The sequence below is a fragment of the Sapajus apella genome, unplaced genomic scaffold, assembly GCF_009761245.1.
Source record: "Sapajus apella isolate SASKATOON/1434 unplaced genomic scaffold, GSC_monkey_1.0 scaffold51, whole genome shotgun sequence".
In the NCBI taxonomy this organism is placed as follows: domain Eukaryota; kingdom Metazoa; phylum Chordata; class Mammalia; order Primates; family Cebidae; genus Sapajus; species Sapajus apella.
In genome coordinates, this window is record NW_022436991.1 from 15846929 (window position 1) to 15852734 (window position 5806).

Here is a 5806-nt window from a genome sequence, read left to right on the forward strand (position 1 = left end):
TGTGTATATATATGTGTGTGTGTGTATGTGTGTGTATATATATATATATATATATATATATACATATATATAGCCGGACGTGGGGGTTCATACCTGTAGTCCCAGCTACTTAGGAGGCTGAGGTGGGTGGATTGCTTGAGATCAGGAGTTCAAGGCTGCAGTGAACCATGATCACAACATCACAACACTGCACTCCAGCCTGGCAACCGAGTAAGACCCTGTCTCCATTTTTTTTTTTTAACTCTACTTCCCTCTCCAACCAAGACTCCGTCTCTATAAAACGAAACAAAACATTTGTAGCATCCTAAATGTTCCTCACATCCCTCCTAGTTACTACCCTACCACGAGGGTAACCACTAAATTTATTTTTCTTTCTTATTTATTTATTTTTTGTGACATAGTCTCACTCTCTCACCAGGCTGAAGTGCAGTTGTGCAATCTCAGCTCACAGCAACCTTGGCCTCCTGGGTTTAAGCAATTCTCTGCCTCAGCAGGGGTTACAGGCACGTGCCACCACACCCAGCTAATTTTTGTATTTATAGTAGAGATGAGGTTTCACCATCTTGGCCAGGCTGGTCTTGAACTCCTGACCTCGTGATCCACCCGCCTCAGCCTTCCAAAATGCTGGGATTATAGGCATGAGCCACCTCGCCCAGGCTTATTTTTCTTTATTTTCTTGTAGAAATGGGAGTCTTGAATGTCTAGCCTCAATCCTCCCACCTCAGCCTCCCAAGTAGCTGGGATTATGGGTGTGAGCCCACCATGTAGTTGTAATTTTTATTTTTATTTATCTTTTTTTTTTTTTTTTGAGACAGAGTCTCTCTCTGCCGCCCAGGCTGGAGTGCAGTGACACAATCTCGGCTCACTGTGACCTCTGCATCCCCAGTTCAAGTGATTCTCATGCCTTAGCTTCCTGAGTAGCTGGGATTACAGGCACTCACCACCATGTCCAGCAAATTTTTTATATTTTTAGTAGAGATGTCGTTTTGCCATGTTGGCCAGGCAGGTCTCAAACTCCCAACTTCAGGTGATCCACTTGCCTTGGCTTTCCAAAGTGCTGGGATTACAGGCATAAGCCAATGTGTCCAGCTTATACTGATTTTTTTTTTTTTCTTTTTCAAAACGGAGTCTCACTCCTGTCTCACAGGCTGAAGTGCAGTGGTGGGATCTCAGCTCACTGCAACCTCCACCTCCTGGGTTCAAGTGATTCTCCTCCCTCAGCCTCCCAAGTAGCTGGGATTATAGATGCATGCTACCATGCCCAGCTAATTTTTGTATTTTTAGTAGAGATGGGGTTTCACCATGTTGGCCAGGCTGGTCTTTAACTCCTGACCTCAGGTGATCCACCCACCTTGGCCTCCCAAAGTGCTGGGATTACAGCTGTGAGCCACCACGCCTGACCTATATTGACTTTTTTTTTTTTTTTTTTTGTAAGAGACGGAGTTTCAGTGTGTTAGCCAGGATGGTCTCAATCTCTTGGCTTTGTGATCCTCTGGCCTCAGCCTCTATATTGACTTTTAAAAGTAGTATCATAGATGTTTTACTTCTCTATTCATTTATTTCATCAGAGTAAAAGGAGTGTTCAAAATATCTTTTTTTTTTTTTTTTTTTTTTGAGATGGAGTCTCCCTCTGTCGCACAGGCTGCAGTGCAGTTGTGCGATCTCGGCTCACTGCAACATCCACCTCCCAAGTTCAAGCGATTCCCTGCCTCAGCCTCCCAAGTAGCTGGGATTACAGGCGCCCACCACCACACCCAGCTAATTTTTGTATTTTTAGTAGAGACAAGGTTTCTCCATTTTGGCCAGGCTGTTCTTGAACTCCTGACCTCATGATCCACCCACCTCAGCCTCTCAAAGTGCTGGGATTACAGGCATGAGCCACCATGCCTGGCCCAAAATATTTATTTTTTACTGACATGTGTACCCAGGCACAGTGGCTCACTCCTTACCTTGGGTGATCCACCCGCCTTGGCCTCCCAAAGTGCTGGGATTACAGGCGTGAGCCACCGCACCTGGTCCCATCGCAACTCTTTTTCCCTAAAGTCGCAGTGTTCATCACTTTCTCCGGGAAGCGTTCTCCTGTAGCTCTGCAATGTGCTCTTGGGGGAACCTGTGTATAAGTTGAGTTTAGCCGGTATCTCATTGTGTTGGTCTGTTTCGTTGTCTCTGAAGACAAGAGCTCTCACTTTCTTGTCTACCATAGAGTCTTTGTGTCTGGCTCATGGCTGGAGTTCAACACATGTACTGAACACATAAACGGACACCTCAGCCCATATTTAGAGCCCTCCTGCCCCCCAAAACCCTCACAGTCCCATGTTTAGGCCTTCCTCTTTCTCTGGAGGAAAGGTAACAGTGATGTGAATCTGTTTTCTGTTTGTTGGACCTCCCTACCCCACCATTGCCACTCTAGCCGTGAGTACTGATTTCCAGGCACCTCCATCTGGACATTTTTTTTTTTTTTTTTTTGAGACAGGGTCTTGCCGTGTTGCGCAGGCTGGAGTGCACTGGCTCCATCTTAGCTCATTGCAGCTTTGACCTCCTGGGCTCAAGCAATCCTCCCGCCGCAGCCTCCAGGGTAGCTGGGACTCCAGGTGCAGGCCACCATTCCCAGCTGGATTTGCTTTCTGAATGTTGCCTAGATCTGGCCTCCACCTGAAAGTATAAGATGCCAGGAATTACCTTTAGACAAGCTGGCAGCTGCCCAGCCCAACTTCCTTCATTTGGTCTGAGCCATCTGTCCTCACTGGCACCATCTGTGCTCCTTTTCTATTTTTTTTCAGGTGTGACAGCAGCATTCTAAACGACTTTAAGAATTATGTCTGCAATGCAGACTTTATACCTCTCCTGCAAATGGCCCATCCTGTAAAATATCTGCGCAGTAATTGTAAGTTGGGACCTTCAAAATTCAGATATTCCATTTTATTTAATGCTGAAACACTAGTACCTGCATTTGTTGGTGATGACTAAGTCTGGATCAAATCAAGACAGAAAAAACACATGGTGATTTGAACAAGAAAAGGTTTAATACTTTTTAAAAATCAGCAATAACAGAGGATTAGAGAAATGAAGGATTTGATTATGTATTATTTTTCTAAAACTGACATAACAAATTACCACAAATTCATTCAAGAGGACTCAATCTTATCCCATCTCCCAGACTGGAATGCAGTGGTGCGATCATAGCTCACTGCAGCCTTAAACTCCTGGGCTCCAGTGATTCTCTCACCTCTGCCTCTCAAAGTGCCAGAACTACAGGCATGCACCACTATGCCCAGCTAATTTTTATTTTATTTTTGTAGATATGGGTTCTTTCTCTGTTGCCCAGGCTGGTCTCAAACTCTTCACTTCAAGTGATCCTCCTGCCTCAGCCTCCCACAGTGCTAGGATGACCAGTGTGAGCCACCGCGCCTGGCAAGAATGCTTCCTTGCCTCTTCCTAGCTTCTGGTAGCTGCCAGCAATCTTTGGCATTCTTTGGCTTGTAGAATCCAATCCCTGCCTCTGTTGCTAGACAGCATTCTCCATGTGTGTCTGTGCCTGTTTTCACATGACATTCTCCTTTCTACGTATCTGTGTCCAAATTTCCCTATTCTTCTAATACGGACACCAGTCATTATATTGAGAGCCATCCTAATCCAGTATGAGCTTGATTACAACTGTAGATTCTATTTTCTTTCTTTTTTATTTATTTATTTATTTATTTATTTTGCATGGCAGCGACAATAGCTTAAGCATAGATTCTATTTCTTAATAAAGTCACGGCTGGGTGTAAGGGCTCATGCCTATAATCCCAGCACTTTGGTAGGCTGAGGCAGGAGCACTGCTTGAGCTCAGGAGTTCAAGACCAGCCTGGGCCACATAGTGAGACCTTGTCTATACTAAAAATAAAAATAAAAAATTATCTGGGTGTGGAGTGTGTGCCTGTGGTCCCAGCTACTCCAGAGGCTGAGGCAGGAGGATTGCTTGAACCCAGGGGGTCGAGGCTGCAGTGAGCCAGGATCCAGCCACTGCACTGCAGCCTGGGTAACAGAGCAAGATCCTGTGTCAAACAATAACAACAACAAAATAAGGTCACATTCAGAGGAAGTGAAAGGTTTAAGATTTGAAAATATCTTTGGTGGGGTGGGGGGTAGTGGGGAGACAAAATTCTACTCACTATAGATAATAAGTAAACAGTAAACAAAATTATATTTAAAAAAAAAAAAAAAGGCTGGGTGCAGTGGTTCACGCCTATAAGCCCAGCATTTTGGGAGGCTGAGGCAGGTGGACTGACTGAGGTCAGGAGTTCGAGACAAGCCTGATCAACATGGCGAAACCCTGTCTCTACTAAAAATACAAAAATTAGCTGGGTGTAGCGGTGCATGCTTGTAATCCCAGCTACTTGAGAGGCTGAGGCAGGAGAATTGCTTGAACCCAGGAGGTGGAGGTTGCAGTGAACCAAGATCGCACCACTGCACTCCATCCTGGGTGACAGAGTCAGACTCTGTCTCAAAAAAAAAAAGCAAGAAGAGTAGATATTAGGTTGGTGCAAAACTAATCGCCATTTTGCCATTACTTTTAATTACAAAAACTACAATTATTTTTGTACCAACCTAATACAAGGAACATCCACAACTCCTCTCAGGTTGAGACAGAGCATGCAAGAAAAAGCCTCCTTCCAGCCAGACATGGTGGCTCACACCTGTAATCCCAGCACTTTGGGAGGCCAAGGTGGGTGGATCATTTGAGGTCAGGAGTTCGAGACCAGCCTGGCCACATGGTAAAACCCTGTCTCTACTAAAAAATACAAAAATTAGCCAGGAATGGTGGCTGCGTGCCTGTAATCTCAGCTACTCAGGAGGCTGAGGCAGGAGAATCGCTTGAGCCTGGGAGGCGGAGGTTGTGGTGAGCCAAGATCGCACCACTGCACTCCAGCCTGGGGACAGAGTGAGACCCTGTCTCAAAAACAGAAAAGAAAAAGCCTCCTTCCTTCCTGAGATCCAGAAGTTTCTGGAGAAGGCACAGAAGTTGCTGGAGTGCCAGTCTGGTGGAACTTGTTGGAAATCCACCCTCTAGGGTGCCAGGGAAAGCTATTCATGGGCAGATGTCTCTGCAGAGGCACTCCACTGCAGAATCATCCAGAGGGCACCTGGGGGAGCTGCTGACCCCGGGGTGCTGCTGGCCACCCTGCCCTGTAGAAGCTGGGAGCTGAGAACCCATTTGTGCTGCAGGAGCCTCCCAGGAGGATTTGCTGAACCCGGAAGCAAAACCCTTTCTTCCTGCAATGTCTCCTCAGCCATCTATTGACAAAACTTGGCAAGATGCTGGCTGGCAACAACAACAACAACAAAATTTAGTCTGTGCACAGTGACGGTGGCTCATGCCTATAATCCCAGCACTTTGGGAGGCCAAGGGGGGTGGATCCTGAGGTCAGGAGTTTGAGACCAGCCTGACCAACCTGTTGAAACCCTATCTCTACTATAAATACAAAAATTAGCTGGGCATGGCGGCACATGCCTGTAATCCCAGCTACTCAAGAGGCTGAGACAGGAGAATTGCTTGAACCCGGGAGGCGGAGGTTGCAGTGAGCCAAGATTGTGTCACTGCACTCCAGCCTGGGTGACAGAGCAAGACTGTCTCAAAATATGTGTGTGTGTGTGTGTGTGTGTGTGTGTGTGTGTGTGTGTGTGTGTATTTATTTATATTTAAAGGGTCCAGACCCATTTTCACAGAGCAGAAAAAAATGAACTTGAAGCTGAAGATAATAAATCGATAAGTGAAGCCAGGCGCAGTGGCTCACGCCTGTAATCCCAGCACTTTGGGAGGCCG